This window comes from Thunnus maccoyii, chromosome 18 (assembly GCF_910596095.1).
Source record: "Thunnus maccoyii chromosome 18, fThuMac1.1, whole genome shotgun sequence".
Taxonomy (NCBI): domain Eukaryota; kingdom Metazoa; phylum Chordata; class Actinopteri; order Scombriformes; family Scombridae; genus Thunnus; species Thunnus maccoyii.
This window is the reverse complement of record NC_056550.1, coordinates 17,218,755-17,231,424: the sequence shown is the minus strand read 5'-3', so window position 1 is coordinate 17,231,424 and position 12,670 is coordinate 17,218,755. Positions and strand designations below refer to the sequence as shown.

The following is a 12,670-nucleotide window of genomic DNA, read 5'->3' as shown; positions in this document are numbered from 1 at the left end:
AGACTACAGCTCAGGGCGCCGTGCCAACAATGCTATCTAATATATGAAGTTGATGATGTTTTTCTAATTATATTCTTAAGCTTGCACTCGAGCTAAGATTGCTCCCAGTGTTGCTGCAGTGATGGTGGCAGGGTTGTTTTCTTCCATTTGAGTTGGGAGCAAAGATTAATAACCTTGCTAAAGGGAAAATCTACCCTGTCCCATCCTGTATTCAAGCCTTCAACTCTCTGCCCCCCAACACGTCCGTTTCAAGAGAATGTGAGACATAAGCTGAGAGAGGTGTGAAGAAGTTTTAAATATGTGAAAGTAAAAACCAAGGTTAGCTCTATTTTTTGACACAGTCTTATACATATGCAAGAGCTCTTTATGTGAAAAAAAGGAATTACAACCACAGCAATTTTAGTCTTAACACAATGTCAGGTATATCCTGGAGGTTATCGTTAGAAATTACATAAATTTAAATAGGAACACCATCTTCCATCAGGTTAATGTATTCAGAGCATTTTTTCTAACGCTGTGTTATTGAAATGTTCCCACCACTGCTCTTAACACACAAGTGTAAAAAAATCATGTTGGTAATTCTCTGAACTTTCTCCGCCTTTGAGGACCTACAAAGCGGAGGCATTGACTGTTGCTGGCTGCAATCACGCACTGAAATATATGCGAACGATCAAGCGAATATGGCATAATGCTACTGGCGCCCAAGCAACGGCATGAGTGATTTGAAGGCTTAATGCGGCCCTCCACACCACATAGAGTTATAGCCTGTGATTTGCATCATAAACGTCTGTTAAATTTCCACTTTTGGAAATGAATATCACTAAATGACAACCTGACAGGGAGCCAGATGGGGGAGGAAGAAGTGACAATTTTTATTTTTTCACGTTTGTATTTTCCACCCATGATGGGACCTAATTCCATATTACTACATCTATAAGCCGTGCATAAATACACATCAAATAGCGTTTTTTTTTCAAGCCTCATAATCCCTGGATAATCTTCATCTACAATATGAGCAATGCTAAATTGGAGGGAAGATTCACAAATGAACATATTTACATCAGTCCCATTAGTGAGACACTGAGGATATACTGCTCAGAGATCTGCTGCTTATTTGAAATGCCTGTAGGCACTTAAGAATTTTATTAGAAGCACTTTAACGCTCACCATGCCATGGTAAGTAATGTGCTTTAATACACATATAATGCAGTGGATTACAACTCTGGATATTAATAAATCATCTGTTTTATTTATTACTGCTCTTTTACCATTACGAGTAAATGACATGTTTAATCTCTGTCATGGATTCAAGAGCTTTTTGTGCTTTCCTGCGCGTGTGTGTGTGTGTGTGTGTGTGTGTGTGTGTGTATGTGCGCGATGAGTATCACTGCAGTTCTTGTTGACCTTTATATAGGCTACAGTAATTGCAGATGTGTACAGTAAGAGTTTATTTGTGTCTCTGAATGTGAGTGTGCATATGTAATTCATATTTGGATACATGCTTGTACATGTGTGTGCGTCTCCAGTGAGTCGATGCATGTATATTTGAATTCTTCATCAGATTAAAGAGACGTGCATGCACTCAACAGTCCCTTAATGACAGACAGATCAAAGCCCATCATGTTCCTGGCTGAGTTGAGGGAAATCATTAGCGAAGGGTCATCAGGGCATCATTAGCCTGCATGTTACCCTTGTAGCATGTTTACTTTGCTCCGAGTCTCATTGTATGTGTGCATGCACCCGTGCATGTGTGTATGTATGTGTGTGTGTGTGTGTGTGCATGTGCCTGATCATCAAATCCATCCATATCGCTCTCTGATCTCTGCACAGTGTGTGGGAGGAACACAGGTCTCTCCTGTGGCCCATTTCCCCACAGACAAATGCCGCTCCAGCAGTGAGAGCTAGCCTCATCTATTGTACCTCCTGCCTCCATCAACTCACTTTCCATCTATTACGACCCAACAGGCTGATCTTCATGGCTGAAGCTCATTGCAAAACCCTAGCCTTACTGATTCAATAGGCTCTGGAGGGTTCTGACGATGACCAATTCACTCATGACTATTATTCATCACAAAACCTTTCCAGCTCTCCAATAAAATCCACCACCCACCTTTCCCACTCTGTTTGGTATGCTGTAACAATCCATCACTTCCAAACGCTGTGTTGCCCCTACCAAACGTACCATGCACGCGAAAACACATACACACACACACACATCACTTTTCTCTTACAAGTCCACTGAACAAACTCTTTTTCACCTCAGAAATTGCTATTTTGGTGCAGGGCTATTCCTTCTCTCAGCAGTTTTACATAAATTCTTTCTCCCTTTACAAACATTCCCTCCTGGCTCTCCTCTACCCATCCACCCTTCTCAACCGCAAACTGCTCTTTTCCACTGCCAACTCCCTCCCTCTCTCACCTTCAGATTCCACCCATCCGCTGCCTCCATGCCTGACTGCTTTGACAGGCACGAGATTTAAGCGGGGGGGATTTGATCCCTCCATGGAGTGGAGCTCTGGCAGTGGGGTCCTCTCTCCAACCGCCGGACGCACCGCCCTGAGCCACCGATTAAAAAGTCATGAAGGCTTTTAGGGGCACGCAGGGCTGCAGTTTCCCACTCTTGTGTGGATTGGCTGCCTGAAAATAGTCTTTGTGTTCCTCAGACAACAGTAGAATATGCAGGCGGGGGGGAAGTTTGAGGAGATGAGGGTTAACGGAGCAGCAGTGCGTGGGCCACTTCGCTCTCCGCTGTGCTCTTAAGCAGCATCTCGCAGCCCCTCGCTTCCTCAGATTAGTTGAAACACCCACCCTATATATCTGTTGTACATCCCTGGCCCCTATAAGAGCATTGTGTTTAGGCTTTATGAGTATGAGACTACAGCACTTTTAGAGCTCTCTATCATACCAGTACGAGGTTGAACTAGTGTGGATCACATCCAAGGTCAGGCCCTCCACACCTAGCTACAAAACACATCTCTGTCATCGTTTGTGGGGTGGAAGCAATGAGTTACATTTTCTCTTGTCCTATTTTCTTATGTACTATGTATTTTTTTGAGCATTAAAATATTATGTATTTTACTTTTACTAAAGGTGGCTATAATCAATATTTTTTTATAATAGCAATGTATCAAATGACAATGAGTAATGTCAGAGGCATCAATCATAGTGATGAACCAACAGAGATTCATCACTTGACTTTGCAGCTCCTCTCGGCTTTATGGAGCTTTATTGAGTTTCGGTTCATTGTTAAGCTGTCCGGCCTGCAACTTTACCATTTTGGTCCAATCTCACCACTCTCATTTTCAGCTGTAACAGGCAGCTGTTTTGTGAGAAAAAGCTCTAAAGTTGATAGAGACCAAAGGAGTTGAAAGAGAATGAATATTGAACTTACATTTATCAGGTGGACAGAAACACGAGTCAAAATGAATGATAATGTCGCTCTGTAATTGCTGTAAAGTATAGTATGTGTAAAGTAGCAACTGTCTGATAACAATTTTGCCATATCAGCTTATCAGCTTGTTCACAACTTGCCTCCGCTGCCCCACAAATCGCACCTATTACAGAGTAAGAACAGAAGTCACATGAAAAAGTCTTAATAAACTGAATGGAACCAAAGACAGGAGCCAAAAAAAAAAGTTACTTGTAAAAGTTACATGTTTTAAATGTACTGTATGTTCACTGGTAAAGTGTTGGGGGGAATGAGGGGGGTAGTAAAACCTGGGTTGGGCCTAGCAGTTTGTGAACAGTTTGTGGGACAAAAAAACAAAAAACAATGAAATAAAATTAGACTGTGAAGGCTAACATGATGCCACTCAGACAGAGGAGAATGTCAACAATGACTGCATTACATAAGAACGTAGTGCTGTGTGTGTGATAATCAGTTTAATGCACAGACTGCAAAGTGTCTGTCTATAGAAAAGATATGTATTGTTGGTCTGGACATAGATTTTGTTACGCTATACTATAGTATATGTTAATGACCTACTTTTTACTTTTATCAAAATACATTTTTACAAAAGTAATTTCATTTTTACTTGTAAAGTAAAGTACTTTTTCTTAAATAAAATATTCTTGTACTTTTTCCATCCCTGTGTGCATGGCTTCATATACAAATATCTGGCAGTAAATAGAGTATTGATGCCTTCATTGAGGATGAATAAACGGACTAATGCGAATGGCTGTGAGCTAGTATATCATCCACCTGAATGGCTTGCTTTCAGAAAGTGGCACACAAATCAAGCAGGTGACCATTTGCCTCATAATGGTTGCAAGGACAGGTCATATACAGCAATACACGTGTGAAACAAGACCTTAATGTAATGTGAAAAAAAAACAAAAAAACAAAAAGAACACCGGCCTCCCAGCATTAGTTTAGTCTTACCAACAGCGACCATCCATACCACTGTCACAAATAGCAGCCAGCCACTAATGGAATCAATAAAGCCTTGCAAATATTTACAGGACAAGAGAGCCTCAAGGCAATCAATTCCAATCTATAGGACGATGGAAGGTTCTACTGTGGCTGTGTTTCAGGTTAGAAAAATCAATAAAGTCAGCTTTGGAAACAGAAGGAAAAAAAATAAATAACAACCTTATTGCAGCGGCACCCCTCATTCTCTCACTCATATGCTCTCTCCTTCCTTCCATCATTCTGACCCTTGTGTCGGTTCCCCCTTTTTTTCACAGTTGTCCAAGTTTGACATCACTGGCAGCGCCTCCCAGCAGGTATCAGGAACTGCAGGGAGTGCATCCAGCAAGGTAGGGGGAGACAGCTTTTGAAGAAGGGAGCAGCTAGTGGATGTGACAGGCTGTTGAAAGCCTGGGAGATAACAGCATCTGCTTTGGAAAGTCTTCACAGGTAGAAAGGTAAAGTACGGAGGGAAATTGAGGGGTGAGAGGGTCGGGCAAAATTCTCTGGATAATAGGATATAAAAACAATGTTGCTCGGTTTCTGCATACATTCACAGGCAACAAGCAAGGAAGCCTGAGTGACGGAGAGTGAAGTGTGGAAACAGTGCAGAGAATGAGAAGTAGAGTATATTAAAAACAGATTGCTTCCATTTCTCTCTGGGGGCAGATTTTTTTTATGCACAAGGTTGTAATCTCTAGTTTATGTTCTGTAGTAACTAGCTCAATAAAATACATCAACCCAGCACATAAAAAGTGAATAAAACGGAGTATATAAAAGTGTGTCAGGGTGGCAGGAAGCTATAGAAGTCAAAACCGCCCAGAGTGATCGCTGATTTATTGATGCATTGATGCCTGGTAGTGCAACAACGAGTTCAGCAACTTCTGATAAATAGGTGATAATGTCAGGTTTTTCTCTGGCAGGCACACCAGGCCTCACGCAGCTTGCCGGTCTCCAGCCTAATGAGAAGGTAGTTGGACGGAGAGGATGAACGCGACAAATAGGCTCTCTCTCACTTTGTCTGATGCCACTTGCTGTGTTTTCGCTCTCTCATGCACAACGCTCCCAGAGAGCACGATCAGACGGAGCTACAGCTTCTGCCAGCAGCTATCAGTGTCTCTTTAACAACTCCACCTTCCCTCTGTGGTAACATATAAGTGGGTGAATCTGTTTGTGTGTGTTAAATAGCCACACAAAACCCCTCTGGTGGCCAGTTTTAGCATAATGTAATTTTAAACAGCTTGAAGGCTACACAAACAAAAGCTGGACAAGGGCATACAACAAATGTACGGTTAACAGTAGGGCCACATGTCACAGCACATATCATAGCGCATTCCACTGCCCCAAGGCTTGAAAACCTAAGTACCTGGTCGACCGCCTCATCACCGAAAGTGCCTGCCTCAATATTTGTGTGAGTAGCAGTACAGATAAATCAGGCAGATATGTGCATATATCAACGGTCCAGCTTGGTTTATGTTTTGCACTCTATGCATCATGCAGATATGAATACTGCATGGTCCACACTGAAAAATGACTGTATCCTGATCTGATAGATATTTCACAGCTTGGCTCAATTAATTGAATTTTCAACTGAGCTGTGAGAGAAATCCATAAAACAGATCAAACTGAAAATGAACCTGACAGAATGTGTGTGTGTGTGTGTGTGTGTGTGTGTGTGTGTGTGTGTGTTTGTGTGTGTGTGTGTGTGTGTGTGTGTGTGTGTGTGTGAGAGTGCATGTCTGTTTGTGTGTTTGTGAGAGAGAGAGACAGAGAGGGGGAGAGAAAGAAAGAGACTGACCGCACAAACTTGAGGTCCCATTTGGCAAAGCATATGTGGTTCTGACTGCCAACTTGCAAAAAAATGTCAATTACTCTCTCTACATCTAAAAATTTTATGAAGGCTTCTAGGCTGTATCAAAGCCTTCCACCTCACCAGCTCCCGCGAAAATGTTTTCTCTCAGAGAAAATCAGCTTTGATTACTGAAAGCGTGGCTTCAAGTTTATTAGTCTTTTTCAGGACTTCCTTCAAATTGCAGTCCAAGGCGCTGTTGTGCATAAATAAATGATCTTATTGATTCTAACCTGCCTTGTTGGAAACAGACAGACTGTCAAAAACCTCAGATCTGTTGCCTTCAGTGGAAGGCTTGTGATGCATTACAAAGACAACTGTTCGTAGAAACACAGGAAACATGTAATAGCGGCAAACACAGATATGATTCTGGAAGGAAATGAGAAACAAACAGAGAAACAAGAGATAGAGGCACAGCCCGTATCTCATAAATCCGCAGAAGAGAGAAAACAGAGAGTGAAAATAAATAAAGATGAGAAACTGATGATGCTGGTGATCAAAGCACAGTAATGGCAAGTGGTCTGAGAGTTGATAGTAAATCAGAACTCCTGTCCCCACCATGAACTGACCCACTCTCTAACTCCACAGCAGAGGACTGTATATATTTCCCAGCAGTACATCAGACAGACGGAGAAACAGTCAGCCCTGATCTTTCTACTTCCATAAGCAACACTGTTTTAATCCCATCTGGATCAAAGGAGGCAGCAAGCTTTGCCTCCCTTTCATTAGAGAAGGATAGAAGACTGCGTTGAAACCCTCCCTCTTCTCCAGGACTGAATGGCCAGGTTTGATCAATCAATAGCAGTCTACTAGCTCTGGCCTAAGTGCCCCTGCTCTAATCACTCTCCTCTGAAAAATGGAGATTGAGGTGGTGGGACCAGAAACACACCCGCACAAACCTTCATCAAAACAGCCTTTGGTTGGGGAATGAGGCAAATGATACTGTGCTTTGTTATGTTCTGTTCCAGCAGAAAATCAGCTGCCTGACAAGCACAGCCTCAGTACTTAAGACCCATCGCTCAAAACATGAAAGTCTGAATGCTGGTGAAAGGACAGAATAGGGATCAGCCAGGCTGACGGAGTGGCTAAGTACAACTGGGCTGCTGTCTGACTTTGCCATTGTTGTTCACTGGTGGAACGTAATCTTCTTAATCACAAGCTAAACCTGCAGAACAATTGACCCATTTTCATATGTGGCTTCTTATCTCTGAAGGCGTGCCCATATCTCATTTAGAAGTGTTAGAAATCCCTCTTCAATCTAGGTGATCTGTTCTCACCAACCTGCCTCCACATTCCTCTAATCCACTCTGATCTAATCCAATGCATATCAACCAGAGAATGTCATGTTTATATATTGAGTACTTGGTCCTGTGCTGTGCTGCCTTATGTGTTTAAAACTTGGGTCTCCTCACAAAAATAATACTCATTATTCACTACTCTTTTATGTATTTTACATTTTATTCCAATATATTATATATATCAATCTTGTACTTGCTTACTCTCTGCTTCACCTACAGAATAAATGAGTGCATCTTCTCATAACATGTTAGCTATTAAATCCCAGCAGTATAAAGCAGGCTGGACAGGATTGATTTTATATTTACAGTACCGATGTCCAATTTAAGCAAAATTAAAGAGAATATTTTCAAAATCATCTTAGAGGATGTTTGTCATTCTAATATGAAAAATAATGGCAAACATTAAAGCTAAAAGTGGGTGTAATTATTGAAGTGAAAATCACAGATGTAAGCTTACATTTAAAATAGGATTAACAGGTCCAACCCCTAATAAGAAAAGTCAAGTCAAAGTTATTTGTGTGGTACTTAATCACATTAGTCTCAAAGAGCCACACACCCACATTCTAACATAACAAATGACTGGTTGTTTTTCAGTGTAGTATGAAATCACTCATGATTTTGGCACATTTTCACCGGCAGGAGACATATTTTCTGTACACAATGTTCAGGGAAGAAAGGAAAGCATATGTCTTGTGATTTAATAACGTGGGTGCACACAACTAACTGCCCTGAAAATCTCAACACTGACCGATGTTAAGACTTTTGAAGAAAGCTGAGGTTATGTTGCTGACTATGTCATCATTACCGTGCATTTATACAAGTGCGAATGAGATGCGTATGCTCATTTTACACACAATAATTGTTGGTACTATCCTACAAGGTCAGAGTCATTATTTAAACAAAAAAAACTTCTACCTGTATCAGCTGATGTTAATATTATTATCACTGAGAATGTTCAGGAAAAGTTTTTTTTTGCCATACTAGTTGATCATACTTGATTTTAGACATGTGATAACAAATAGTAGTGATTCATTTGTATTGGTCACGGCTTTTTCATTGCTAAACAATTATTTCTGTGTCAAAATATTACTGAGCAGCGTGTTACCACGCATATAAGTTGCTTACAGATGTACAGGCCTGGTTTATATAATCCAGGTTTGTGTGTGTGCATCTGTTTATCAGTCTGACAGTCTACCTACACAGCAGAAGAAGGGTGTTGCTGAAGGATTACCATCATGGTGGCAGACTGTGTGGAGCTCAAAAATCGGTCTTTTTTCCTTGACTGGATGCCAGTCAGCCTTGCTCTTTTTCCCACCTCCACACTCTCCCTTCCCCCGTCTCTCTCTCTCTCTGCATCCCTTCTCAGTGAAATGAGAAGGGATGTGCTCTTGTCAGCATGAGCAACGGTGGCATTATTCTCAGCATGAGCTGTCTATCGTTGCAATGTGTGTCGGGCCGGACCGCTCCTGTCGGGCTGTCATCGCAGTGCAGGGATGAGATGTGAAAACTTCGGCGGATTTGTCGAGGGGGAAATAAAGCATGGCACCCGACTGATCTGACACCCTTATCTTCATGGTATCAGTCCCCTCACACATAGACAAGTCAACCAACTGGATCAAATATAAGTAATACACTAAAAATCAATATAAAGTACATCAAAGGCTGCCCATCTACTAGTCCATATGAAATTAATATGACATAAGCAACTGATGGCAGGCCTGGGGAGTATCAGAGAGAGAGAAAGCGTGCATCAAGAGCTCTGACCTACATGAAACACTGAAGTTAAACAGTAGACTGGACAGTGACAGAACGAACATCTCTCTTTTCTTCTATCTCTCCTCCTCGCTTTCACATACTCTGCCAAGTTAAGAAATCTGAAATCATCCCTGCAAGAAAAAAAAAAAAAAAAGTGATATCTGGAAGCTATACTCTTATCTAAGAAAGTGGTGTAAAGCGCAAAATTGCACATTCCTTTTTTTTCGTTTTAAAATGCCTGCTTACAATTCTGTATGTCTTCTCTGGAGCATACATGTGTGGCCTTCACATGAAGACAGCTGGTGAATACAAGCTTTTTTTTTTTTTTTCTCCTTACTCCCAGGGTGTCTGAGCTCTGTTTAGGGAGTAAGTGTAGTGCAGACAGGAGCAAAGCCACCAGCTGCTGACCTTTACTAGCATCACACAGCAGCAGGGAGCGCCTCGGTTTACCTGACTCACATCTTGAAAACAGCTAATCAAAAGGTCTCTAATGGGTTACCACCTGTGAGGAAGCCTGTGTGTGTGTTTGTCTGTTTACTGCTGTGTGTGTGTTTTTTATGTACCAGATCAGAATGTATGTTCGTATGCTCATAATCTTGCTGTGCATATGCTCATATGATGTTTTGATTATATTATTACAAGTCAACAAGGAAAAGAAAATTACCTCTTTGATCCACTACAAAGTGGATGCGGACTATGCAGTGAAGGCCCTAAAAGTGGGTGTGAGTCAGTAGAATTTAATGAATCAAATCTGAGTCTCATGCTCATCCTTTAATTTGTAGTAGCCACACGACTGTTCCAACCGCTGCTGCGTTTCAATGCTGCAACCACTCCTCAAAAAAGTTGCAAAGGTCAGATGAGGTCATGGTCTGGCCACCACTGACTAAATTCCTTGATGGTAGATTAAAAATGGATTTTATGACAGATTTAATGCTATTCTATCATTATGCATGGCCAACTTAATATTTATGGACCTCTTTCATGTAAGGCATTGATAATGATATTAAAGTGGTTTTAAAAATTTGAAGACTTTGTTGAGGTCTTATTGTTTTTTACGCAAATTAACTGATCTGTAATTCAAACACTGAATAGTTACTGTTTCTACATCCATTCTTTAGTTGTGTTTCTAGTTTGAGGTGAATTCTCCTTCAAAGTGTATTTATGCTTAAGGCTAAAGTACTGCCGGAGAAGAAAGCACAATTACACCAAATAAATCCCCTTTCCCACAACCTAACCCACTTCTGAGAACCATCTCGCCCTTTCCCCGGCAAAGGAATCCAACTCACCCCGTGACTCTTTCAGCAAACCTACACAAAATCCCTCATAATCAGCACTGCTCTTTGACAGACTCTGTCTCCAAGGCTACTAAGGCCACCCTGATAAAGGTGTGCCTCACATCAATAAGATGAGGTAACAATTTAAAAGTGGCCACTTATCAATCAGATCAATAACAGTCAAAGACAGCAGGTCTCACTCTTTCCTCCGTGCGGGAGGAAATGTAGCAAGGACGGAAAGAAAAAAAGAGGAAAAGAGGAGAGGAGAGGAGAGGCTTGGGGAGTGGCTTGGCTGCTATTATGGTTCCCCAAGAGTAGGAACTCAATCAGCGGCCAGGCGTGAGGCCCATTGTGCCGGGGTGTAATGGGAACTGTGAGATTTTATTAAAAGAGAGCAATTGCATGTGCTCCTCATCAGGGTTTCCATTGTGGAATCGGTGGTCACAATGACGTCTGGGGAAGATAGAAACAAGGTATTTACTGTCTCACATTCGGAAGAATAGACAGCTCCCAGAAATAGGGTTCCACTTTGACGTTAGGGGCTCTGTTGCCTATAATTGTCATGGCATCCTCTTGTTCGATCTGTTTCCTTCCCTAGTCCTCTCACTCTATTATTCCCTCAGCTCCTAGCCTTTCTTAGTTTCTATCTTCTCTGTCGCTATTTCACTTCTTTGCTCTTTCATTTGTCTATCACTTTCCCCAACTCCCTCTGTCTGGCACTGTGGTGGAACTACACTGCAGAAAGTCAAGCTTGGTGAGTTTTGTCTTTACAGTGATTGCATTCATAGGAACCCTATACTGTGGCTATTTAGAGGAGACAAGTGGAGGGATGGGAGAGAAAGGTGTGGGAGGACAGCACTGTGAGAAGGTGTGTCAGCTTGACTAGTGAGGGACCCAGCCTTGTCTGGTTGATGCTGTCAGAGTTGGGTTCACTTGAACACAGGCAATAAATACGGCAGGGAGCTGTTTGTTCATTTCCCCCTCGGTCAATACAGATAACTATAGGTAAAGGACATGTTGTTGATTTCTCTGTGTTTGCGTACAGCTTCATGGGAGGAAAAGAATTGATTTTCTGTCTGTATAGGTTAAATTATAATTCCCTCACTGCTGAGATTCAAGAAGCTCCCATTAACTATGTGGACTACTTCACTTCAGAAAAATGCCCATCTTGTGTTCTCTTAAAGAACTTTAGCCTACTAGTTGTTTAGAGTGTTTTAGTCTATTAACAGCAAGTACAATGTACTTTACATTACTGCTCTTTTAAAATGGGTTTTCAGCAGCCAATTCACAAATCTTAAAGACAAGAGTTTCCTTGAATGCACAACCAAAAGAGGTTTCAGCATAATCTGTGCATTACCATGCAACAATTGCAACACTGACACATATTGAAAATAAACACAGGGCAGCCTGGAAGAAACAACATTGATAAAAATTTGAAAATGGCCTTAAATACTGTTTTTTTCCTCTTGCAACATGTTTTCAGAAGACTATTCTGGTTGAGGAACAAATGTCATTGTTTGCTAAATTGTTGCACTTAAGAGTACAGTAATGCAATTTAATTATGGAAATTCATGAATCAAGTCAAGTTGAAACATAGATTGCAGAAATTATCCAATCGGCAAATTTATTCTCTCATTTTAGGAAAAGGCAGATTCTAATATTACATTTTAAGTTGGACTTATACAGGCAGTTGCCTCATCTGACTGTGAGATGACTTTCTATTGAATTATGAACTGCTATCATCACTCTCTGTCCTGATCTGGCTCTGTCCTAATGAATCCAAACCTACTTCTCTCTGGTCCCAGCCACCACTGCCTCTCCATCACCGCCAATCTGATAAAGGGATGAGAGAGGATATCATGTATTTCTCACACAAATCCTGCCTGTAATCCGTACATTGTTGTTGTTCTACTTCCCTCACTGTAATCTCCTTGCAGGTCCATTCTGCCCGCCCCCCCCCCCCCCCCATCCCACCAAATATAGTATATCAAACACCCTGGTCAGCCACAATTTGGGGGAGACAACGGCTTATAAAGGAGATTCACTGATAATACATGTTACAAAGTCCATGGTACTTTGTGAAGGA

The 12,670-nt window shown here is 41.5% G+C and overlaps 1 protein-coding gene across 7 annotated transcripts in view; it reads right to left on the bottom strand.

Moving 5' to 3' along the window:
• The window catches only part of sdk2a (sidekick cell adhesion molecule 2a), a 93,665-nt gene that overhangs the window by 47,765 nt on the left and 33,230 nt on the right, over positions 1 to 12,670 (bottom strand). The window contains exon 1 of one of the 7 annotated variants that reach the window (XM_042393450.1): positions 12,374 to 12,406. The exons of the other annotated variants lie outside the window; for them this stretch is intronic. The gene's annotated coding sequence lies outside the window, so the exon portion shown is untranslated. Of the gene's footprint in view, positions 1 to 12,373; positions 12,407 to 12,670 lie in introns of those variants that run through there. 7 annotated transcript variants of the gene reach the window in all.